This window comes from Neltuma alba, unplaced genomic scaffold, assembly GCF_004799145.2.
Source record: "Neltuma alba isolate B1F8T4 unplaced genomic scaffold, ASM479914v2 tig00010267_pilon, whole genome shotgun sequence".
NCBI lineage: Eukaryota > Viridiplantae > Streptophyta > Magnoliopsida > Fabales > Fabaceae > Neltuma > Neltuma alba.
In genome coordinates this window covers 42,477-53,736 of record NW_021635192.1, presented here as the reverse complement: position 1 = coordinate 53,736, position 11,260 = coordinate 42,477, and the positions used below count along the sequence as shown (strand labels likewise).

The 11,260-nt window shown below is 36.4% G+C and overlaps 1 long non-coding RNA gene across 1 annotated transcript; it reads right to left on the bottom strand.

Moving 5' to 3' along the window:
* Positions 1–7,662: 7,662 nt before the first annotated feature.
* Positions 7,663–9,839, bottom strand: LOC114755381 (uncharacterized). Its single transcript, XR_003741305.1, has 3 exons — positions 9,792–9,839; positions 8,927–8,995; positions 7,663–8,038 (listed from the first exon to the last, which is right to left on the bottom strand). It is a non-coding gene; the product is annotated as an uncharacterized LOC114755381 (long non-coding RNA).
* Between the last annotated feature and the right edge of the window lie 1,421 nt (positions 9,840–11,260).

Here is an 11,260-nt window from a genome sequence, read left to right as displayed (position 1 = left end):
AGAAAAATTTGGGGTCCAGATATAGTAGATCGTACCTCTGAACAGATTAAACAGATCAAACAGAGGCTACTCACGGCTCAAAGCAGACAGAAGAGCTACGCCGACAGTAGGAGAAAGCCGTTAGAGTTCGAGGTTGGAGACCATGTCTTCCTGAAGGTATCTCCAACTACCGGAGTAGGACGATCTATTAAGGCGAGAAAGCTGACGCCTAAATATGTGGGACCATTCCAAATACTCTCAAAGGTAGGACCTGTAGCCTATCGACTGGCCTTACCCCCGAACTTAAGTCAGTTGCACAACGTCTTCCATGTTTCCCAGTTGAAGAAGTACAATCCGGATCCAGAACATGTGCTAGAATATGATCAGATTGAGCTAAAGAACAATCTGACATTTGAAGTAAGACCAGAACGCATAGTGGATCGGAAAGTCAAGCAGCTGAGGAACAAAGGAATCCCTTTGGTCAAAGTGATTTGGAAAGATCTAAATCAAGAAGAGGCCACGTGGGAAAAGGAGGACGAGATGAGGAGCAAGTATCCAGAGCTCTTCACATAAGGTATGTGTTAAAATTTCGAGGACGAAATTTATTTTTAGGGGGGAAGAAATGTCACACCCTGATAATTTTATTCTAACTGATGAATGATTTGTGACTGACTAAGGCCAAGTAGTATAGTAGACTGGTAGAGGATCCAGGCTATGAGGAAAAATCAGGATAGGGACATAACGGTCATTTCTGAAAAGATCAGTTAAGAAAGGGCAGTATTGGAAATAATGTCCAAATTTCCTGAAAAATTCCCAGAAAATATGAAAAATAGAAAGGAGGGTACAGAATAATGTTTGAGGCTTAGAAGATGAATATGAGATTAAAAATAATTTATCAGGAAATTATTTGTAATTATTGGAATTTTTGGTTAATTAAGGAAAATTAGCCAATTTCCATTATTTAAAATATATAGAGGCCTCAAAAATTCAAGGAAAAATATGGATAAATTATGTGACATATTATCCTAATTTATAAAATTATTTCCCACCTTTGGATGTACAAAGGTTAGCTTAAAGGATATTTATTACCGAATTATTATCGTAGTAGAATAGTGATTTTTGACAGAATAAAATTTAGAAAATTATAGAGGGAGATAGAACTTGAGAAAAATCATGGATTACCCTTGGAATGAGGGGAATTTAATGAGGTGTTGAAATCGGAATTTTGTGACAGTAAATTGGACAGGATTGTTGGAAAATCGGGCCGGAAATACACAAATAATCAGTGGATTGCACTGATTATTGGATGAGTCATATTTTTTCCAATATTAAGAGCAATAATTCGGCCAAAATTAGAAGGAGAGGACAAAGTTGGAATTTTCCATTGTTCAAGGGCATAAAGGGAAATAAGAGACAAAATAATAAAATAATATTTATTTTCCACATGAAAATCACATGGTGATTAGGTGTCCCTACATGTGTCACTTTCTTATGGTGAGTGCCCTAAGATTTGTCCACGTGTAAAGTAGAAAAAAATGGACGGCCGAGATCGCATCTTTTTCCCGAAGGGCATTTTCGGCATTTTGAAATATCAAGGCCTATAAATACCCCCCCTTTCATGAAGAATTCGGCCAAGAGGGTTTGTTGGGAGAGAATTTTGTGTTCTTGAGTTCTAGGAGAGAGAAAGGAAGAAAGAAGAGAGAGAAAGAGAGACAGCAAGCTTAATCACCTCTAATCGCCGATTAAGCGCTAATTAAGGTATGTTTATCTCCCTAAGTGTTAATTATTTTTAGTTGATTATTTATTTGAGGAAGATTAGGATTAATTACCTTGATTAATTATGGTTTAGTGATAGCTAAGATTAATTATGTTATTTGATTAAGGATTAGTAAGTGATTAAGGTTAGCTACCCTAATTAATTAGTGATTAGTTATGATAATTGAAGGATGATTAATTATGGGTAATCATGTTGATTAAGTATTGATTAAAGCTTAATCATATTGATTAGAGAATGATTAATGATTAATCATATTGATTAGAAAATGATTAATCATGTTAATTAAGGAATGAATAATGGTTAATCATGTTGATTAGAGAATGATTAATGGTTAATCCAAAAAGGGATTAGTGATTTAATCTTAAAGGATTATGACTATGTGACTTGAGGACCTTAATTAAGTATTGGATTAAGGACTAAGGGTTAGTGATTAACCAAGGAAGCATGATTAATCATGGGTTAAGGAAGAATTCCAAGACCTTAATTGAGGATTAAGGCTTGGTCAAACCAAGGTCAAAGGTTTAGGAAAGGTATACAGAAATTATAAATTGAAAGATACAAGGGTAGCATTATATTGAGAAAGAATGGTATACTGGATATGGAATTTACCATACCCTTACTGTATGGTTGATAGGCAACTCTTCTGGAAACCTAGGAGGATCTCCAGCAAGGGATCAAGGAGGAAACGTTAAGCAAGGAATTGAGGTAGCGTGAACTGCAATTATTTTGTTGATCTGCATTTGGTGTATCTGCTATGTGTGTTTATGTGCCATGAGAATGTTATGTACAGATGATGTGAACTCCTTGCAATGTATGCCTTGGCTCTTGCATGATTGAGTTTTGACCAGAATGATTATATGCTCCATGATATGATGACATGGATACAGAATGATTATAGCATGGCATAAAGACTAGAAATGTTATCTTATTGCATGTAGCATGACATCTTATGCATGTTGACTTGATGGTTGTATGTTCAATGCTACTGGGATTTCTATGAAATCTCATTCCTCCTATAACATGATATCCTAGGTGCCACTACTGCTAAGGAGAAAGGAAAGGAAATAGTCATGGCTTGAAGAAGTTATGAATTATGTAATGTATTATACGGTTTTGAACTTTCTCTTTCAAGCCATGTAAGCATACTATGTTCATAAATACATGATATGATACCCTTTTTGGAATGTATATTAATGATAGAGTAGCTTTATAAGTGATTATGGTATGATTATAGTGAAAAACGAAATGCTGTCAAAATTAGTGAAAAAGGGGATAAAAATGGTCTAGATTTGACCAAACTTTGACCAACAAAGACCCTGGTCAAATGGTTGACTTTTTCCCTGAAATTTGGTATGCGAATAGATCTTATTTTTCCCTTTAAAATAAGTGGTAAAGCGTCACAATCGGAGCTCTGTGTAAGAAGTTATGCCTTTCCGAAGTTAGGCAAAAATCCTGGAAAATAGAAAAATGACCAAATGAACAGTACTTTTCGAAATTGAAAACGAATGCGTTTCTGATTAAAGCGGAACCTGAGGTCATTTTTCCTTGATAGATGATGTTAAGAGCTTCGAGTGAGACTTGGAACGACCTCATTTCGATTTTTCTAAAATTAGTTATGATTTTTCAAAGTTATGCCAAGTTTAAGGTTACGGTGAATAGTAATGCGGGAAAAGAAATTTTCAAATTCAGGTTTTTCAACCCGGTAACCTTAGATTGCGCTTCGAATGTCTTAACTTGGCACAACATAAGGTCGTAAACGTAAGGTGTTACAAAAAGTACTTTAACGTTCCATAAGTGAACGCAAAATCTAAGGCATGTTGCGATAATGTTTTATGCCTATTGAATAGTGTAATTTCCTTTAAGTTTTACATAGTGTGAGAAAGGCATAAAAAACCATGTTCGCTTTGCAAGGACCCTGCTGAGCAACATAAGGATAATCTTCTTCTTTACTAATCCCGCCATCTTGGATGACCCATTCAAAGGCATTAGGGGGCCATCCACCTGCACAACCTCGGCTCAAGGGGTAGCTGTCTACGAGTTCTTGTTGAGAAAGGCTAACAAGTTTGGCAGTAGTTATTGCATTAATCGATTCCATGGCTCCAGTGGCTGCAAATGCCCAACAACTTCCTATATAGACAAACAATAATGAAACAATATCTCAGTCCAATCTGTTGATCTTTTGATTATAAACACCTAGGAGCAACTTTACATGAATTGATGAAGTTAGTTAAAATTAGTTATTTCTGGTAAAATATCATAGTTACCTTTAACAAAAATTATGAGTTAAGGAGTTTGGTTAATTAGTTTGAAGTTTTATAGCTAGTTAGGATACTGTTCACCAAATAACTTGACCGCAAGTGGACGGGTCGCAAGTAATATAAAAAAGTATCGTTCCCTCAGAGACTAAGGCTAGATGAGTTGAAAAATCATAATTGTGTATTTGATTAGTTAAGTGAAATAATTGTTGTAAAAGAGTTTGTGAAATGAAAGTTCAGAAACTAATGGTTTAAAGCAGTATAAAATCGAATCGACCTTGAAACAATTAATAGACTAGGGTTATTCTTCACTAAAGTACTTCATGAAACTGGATTAATTACTTCTCTAATAGTGTTTCACAATAAATTCAGTTAGCCTGGGTTTATAGAATTGATTAAGCTTTCTCAAGTCAAAACCAAATGTTGCAAACACCATTAAAACTTAGCAATCTCTTGCTTTTGTTTGAAAAGGTTGCTCTTTAAAAACCAAAACCCATTTAGTCTATGCTAGGTCAACAAATACATCTCTAATCAATCGACAAACCATCTATTCACTCAAATAAATTTCTGGACTAGCATGTTTTTACCTAAGTTCATGAATTAGTCTAACTTTCTCAAGTTAAACTAATCAACCAATCAATCCAAATGATGGCCAGACAAAAGGACGCATTAAGCTCAAGGTAAAAACAACTGAATATTATCATTAACACTAAAGAGATAGTAAAACCCAAATCTCAATCCATACAATAGATCAAAATAACCCTAGAAAAACGGATTTAGCTATACATGGTAAGTAAAGAACTACAACTATAGGAATATCTAGTAGTCATAGCAGAAACAAGAAGGGAGAAGAAGGAAACCCAGAAAATTTAAGATACAAGCTTTGAATCTCTTCAAGCTTCAAGCCCAAAAGTTCCAAGCCTCAAAACTCCAAACCCTAGCAGAGCCAGCCTCCAAAATTGCTCCAAAAGTCGAACACACTCTAGAAACCCCCTTCTCTCACTCTATATGCCCTAATTTTTTAAGTTAGGAAGTAAAACGCACAGCTGCGAGGGGCCAGGCGCCGCGGCGGATTGCTTCAGGCGCCGCGGCGCCTATTACAAAATGGATTGTCACTAAGGCGCCGCGGCGCACGTGATAATAGGCCGCGGCGGATTTCACCAAACAGGTTGCTTCCTGATGTAGCTCGGGCGCCGTGGCGGATGCATCAGGGCGCTGTGGCGGATTTCACAGAGGCTCAGTCTTCCCTCTCTGTGTGATCCGCCGCGGCGGATTCTTCCATAGGCCGTGGTGGATGCTTCTTTTCAGCTCCTTCTCCATTCTTTACTCTCCTCAGGCTTTGTTTCCTGCAAAATTGACTTATAAACCCAATAAAAGAATGTTAAATCAGCTTAATTCAGTAGGAATTTTGAGAGGTTATCACACCCCCAAACTTACACTTTTGCTCGTCCTCGAGTAAAACAACAAACCAGTGACTAAGTGACAAAATTGCACATTAAAGATTGTAGGAACAGTTGTATCCTCATTAAATGCTCAAGACACTATACAAGATAGGAAATTATTGAATCACCCAAAGAAACAAGTTTCATGAACTTAAAACAAACTTTCAATGATTTTGGAATGTGAGTGTGTGTATAGAGTCAATGAGCATCTCTTAAGATACTGTTTCAGTGGAATGAGAGACTTTAGCCAACATACTAACCTTCAACCGTATCCTTTCATAATCCTAACTTCTTCTCTTTCTCGGTTTACAACTCACCCCATATACATTTGAAATCAAAGGGACTTTTCGGCTTATAACGTGGCCAAGAGGTAATGGTTTAAGAAAGAAAGGGGAAAGTAGATCATACAAATACTTTGAGATAAATAGATATCCAACAATCAGAACTTACTTCAACCACTTTCATTCTCCCAAACTTGTACCACAATTATTTGTATATAGATAAGTATACAATAATTTTTTTTTTGTTTTTTTTGTTTTTTGTTTGTTTGTTTTTTTTGTTTTTTTCAAAGTAAAAACAACTTAGCACCTGACACTTTAACTTGTCAGGATACTTGACTACCCTTTTCAACCTTTCAAAATCTCCACATTTCATCAAACCCCTTATCCTTTCAACTTCCATTTATCTCAAAGCTAGGGATTTCATGGTTTTTCTTAATTGGTTTTGGGTTAGGAAGAGGTTAGGGTTTGAAACAAAACTGATACATATATATATATATATATATATTTAAAGCTCAAAGCATGGGTTCAAAGGATAAAACCTATAAGGTCAGCTTGAAAGGCTCAAACACATTTAAGAACTGCCCTAGTCCTTTTTCAAATTCATATAGAATAAACTATAAACTTTGAGAAATCATAAGAAGGTTATGAAACAATTTAGTTGAAACAAGAGTATATAGGCTAACTTATCCACTCGACCTCAACATAACCCCTTAAAATGTCTTGACCCTTTTAGTGGATTAGCTTCTCCAAAATTAAAGAAACATAGGTTTCAACCTCACAAATCAAGTCTCGAAAAGCAATTCAAAACTTCCTATCAAGCATAGTAACCAAGCATTTTGTTCAATCATTGGACCATTCATACATCCTCAACTACCACTTGCCACTTCAGCTTATATTTCATAAAATCAACCGAGCAAAAATTTAAGCTGACAAAATTTCTACTGTTTCAGCTGTTTCAAAATTTTCTCAACAAAATGACCTTTCAAAAATTTTCAAATATAACCCTGTTATCCATAAAATTTTCAAATATAATTCTGTTATCCACAAAACGTTTGTCCTATTATCCAAAAATTTCAATCCTCACCCCCAAACTTAAAATTGACTGTGTCCTCACTGTCAACAATGGGAAGTAAGGATCAGGGCATGCAGGCAGAATTGGAAAAAAACAATAAATTCGCTACATGAAAGGTCAAAATTTCGCTTTGCTTCCTGTACAAGTATATCAGTATGCACAACTATCAATAGTATCATCATCAGATAAGCATTATGAAATCATTAATTACTAAAGACATCCACAAATTAATCAATCAAAAGATCCGTTAACCATTCACATGTTCAATCATTTCGCAATAGTTAATGCTGTGAAAATCAGCAATGATAGATATTGGTCAATAGTCAGAATCAGTTCAATAGGCCATCAGTAGCCTTGCCAGAAACATAGAAGCAAATAACACACAAAAAAGACCAAAATGCAAGAAAATTCAGAAACACACAAAAATAATAAAAACAGCAAAGCAAGCAACAACAGTAGCAGAAATGGCCCCAGCTAGTCCTCCTCCTCCTCAGAATGCTCATCCCCCTGATCCTCAACACCCTCTTCATATGGATCGATAGCCATATCATCGCCCGAGCCAATACCAGCCCCAGAAGTTCCAGCTTCCTGCTCCTCTTCCGGTGACTCTGCCTCAGTGCTTGTATCCTCCACATCCGGCGCATCAATGGCCAAGTTCCTTGCAATCTGGACTAATAACTCCTCCATGCGCCTTTGTCTACGTCTCCTGTGACGTATCTCTCTGTCCAACTTCTCATGAAGGATGTCACACCCCAACTTTGGAGGTGACCGGCATAGAATATGAGAGACCTCACACTCTTAAGCCTAAATATATGGATTGTTTAACTAATATATATATTTTTAGGATAAACATAAATAAAGGCATCCATTAAACAAAACATTCATATACTTAATCAGGTTGTGATACAAAATATAAAACTATTTGTAGAAATTTTCAACAGAGCCTCCACTGTAATCTAGACTTCCTGAAAATTCTACAATAGACTGCCAATTCAAACAATACTTGGGGCTCAGTTCCCCAGCACCAGTATATATATAACTACAATCCAAAATAACCCAAAAGATGAGGACCTAGACATAGATTACGTGGAGCATCAAATTCTAAAAGTAAAGACATAAATGTACTTTTGAGTTTACATTAGCTAACAGTTACTCAAAATAAAGTCTCAAGTTCTGGATCTTCAATGAGGCTCTTTACTGCTCAGCTGGGAGTACAGGGTCAGTGGTACTGTCTGAAGTCAACAAAAGAATCTACCGGTGAATAACATCCCATAGATAATATTTAAAAAGGTAATAACAAATGAATGCAATAAGACTAAATTTTTACTTGGAATGACTATGTGGTAAAGAATTAAAGTTTCTACAGTACACAATCTTAAATTGAAAGATAAATGTATACTCAGGCTCATTAAACAATTAAATCCAAATTTGTAATAAGACAGCTTGTTACACAAAAATATTATAAAATAACATTTCTTAAACACTAATACTTTTATAGGACTTCAACAGAACAGAATAGCAAGCGCAGCTTGAAGCCACGAATACAAGCGTGGACACATAGTCCACGAGGGTAAGTAACCAATCGAGCGCGGCCAATGCCACGAAACAAGCGCGGGAACGATGCCCACGAATATCTAGCGAGCTCGAAATTACCATGGCGCGCCAAGGACTAACAGTGCTGCTGTTAGTGACCAGTGTTCTGTATCCAGACCTCAAAAAAAAAATGTACAAGCATGCATGGGATCGAGTTTATTACTAACAACCAGAGGGATATATATTTATATATTTTATTTCGACGAAGGGAATCCTTTAAGGAATATTTTGCAACAGATGATCCCAGCATGAAGATTTTCAAATAATATTTTCAAAACTCCTTTCCAAATTCCAAGTATAAATATTTATTAGAAACAAAAATGAAGATTAACAAATTGTAAGCAGAACTTTTAATCAACATATAACAAGATAAATATTCCTTCAAGTAATAAAACATTAAAACATTAAATAAGTGAGATTGGAAAAATAATAAGATTTAAGTTAAATCACCTTGACAGACCATTTAAAGAAGCTAAATGTTTTTTTTTAAAATAAGAATTTATGACCATGGGACGCTATTCACTCACCTGTTATGCTCCCAAAATATAACTCATTCCAATTAGCACATCCTTGAGTTATGGTCACTCCTCAATCCCCTAGTGTCCCGAAACAAAACATTATTAATACCCCATTTATAACTTATATACATCTAAATCATTTATCAACAATCTCTTACAACTCTAACAAGCCCATCCATGTCAAAAATATTCAAAGATTAGCATAATAGTTGGCAAGCATAACGTATAAATTATAATTCACTTGTTTCCCAATAACAACGTAAAACTCCAACCTTCAAGTTTTCTACCCACAGGAACAATCAACTCTTATTTCCTTCATGTATCTCTTGAAAGCCAAAGTTTAATCATAATTAATCCAAAATAATATCTATCTTGCTCTTTTCCATCAAAATGTTATATAAACACCTATCAAGAAATTCTTTTGCTCATGTAGACATTTTTTCAAACACCCCACGGGCACTCAATATTGTTTTGTGAACAAGCATCCGCACTAAAAACTTTTTCAGGTTTCCTTCTTAACTAAATTCATCTCATAGACCAAAATAAACAGCACCCAATAATTTCAAGCTTCAAATAATAGTTGCAAGCAATCACCATGCATCACCCGTAAAAATATATATATATATATATAATCCTTCCTCCTCAACATGCTTCGTTTAAGACAACCCCCATAATCCTTGAAATCTCAAAACTTCCAGCAACCAAACCAATTAATACCCAAGCCAAAAATCACAAGATCCAAGAAGATAACATCCTACCCGTGACCACCCACACCCAAAATTCTGCAGAAACGAATATGGAAAGAAAATTCGCATAGCCACCCAAAATCAACCAAAATCAACCCCAAACGCACAACAAGAAAGGTAAAACTCACCTAAACTTACACCATACTCCTACATTGCAAGACAGACCAGAAAAAGGGGGGGGGAAAGTGACTCCAAAAGAAAGAGAAACACCCCAAACTCTAGCAATGTTCTGCAGCGAAAACAGAGGAGAAATAATCTGCAAGAATGCACGCCAGAGACTGCAAAGTGAACGGTGGAGGACAGAGGGAGATGCGACCGTTGAAGAAGAAAAAGAAGGGTTAGGGATTCAGCTTTGAAAAACTTGTTCTACTCCTCCATTCTCTCGCAAAAATGAAGAGCATCGGGAGAGGAAGAAAAAAAATCTGATACTTTTTTTTTGTTTATTTATTTTATTTTTACTCTAAGGGTATTTAAGTAATTCAATAGTGCTGAAACAAAAATTAAATTACTCCAAAGAGATGGCCCTAGTTCGAACCCAGAACCTCTAATGCCTTCAGCCACTTCCAGAGCCATTAAACCACATGATTTACTTGGTTGCAGCTACAACAGCAATAAAAAGAAACTATTAACCAATAATTTAGTATAATAAATTGCAAGATTGTTACAAAGGAGATCCAAGCTTCTAGTGGTAGGGTCAACACTGGCACTGGCCTGAGCTTCTTGTTGCCTCCTATACTCGTCAGGGAATTGTTCAGCAAACAGGGCTTCAGTGATCCGTTGTTGTTCTCGTTCAGGCACCAGGTTAGAGTAGTTGAATAGTGACAGGTTTGAACTTGCGGTCTTTGTCTTTCCACTCTACCCCTGCTTTCGATAGCAAATCTGAGATGAGGTGAGGCATGACGAGGTTTGTATTGTGGGCTCTGCAAGCATCCCATATAGCATCAAAGATCAATTTTGGTATATCTACTGTTGCCTTGATCATAAGTAGATAAATCAGGAGTGCCAGATTCCTTGGGGCTTCACTGAGATGCGTGGTTGGCATAATGTTTCTTGTGACAATATGCAACCAAATCCTGGCCTCCGGTATCATGTCTTTTCTCAGGATATATGCCTGGCCTCTCTTAGGCCGCACCCACATCTCCTTAGAATCGGTGAGTGTTGCTGAGATGGCATTGAGGGGAATCTCCTTCTGATGGTTGAGATAATACTGATATTGGTACTTGTCCACCTCGGGAAGCTCATATTGATTCCTGATGCTCACCGGAGTAATGAGGAAACGCTTGTACCGTATAATCATCTCATTACTCAAGTTTGTAGCCACTCTAACATAGAATTTTCTGACCAACTTCTCATTCCCTTCACCTTTGGGACCAATCAAATTGAGGAGATTGAGCTTCCGTGCTTTTTTATAGAACCCGAATTTATTTTTGCACGGGAATTCTCTTTCGAAATGCAACCCTCTTTTCTCAATGAGCTCTTTAATTGGAGGATCAGGGGAAGTGGCACGGGCTTTCTTCCTGGGGGCCATTGGATTGTTACCTGCTAAGAGGACACAAACAAAGCACACCACACACAAACTAAGAACAAAAACAAAGAA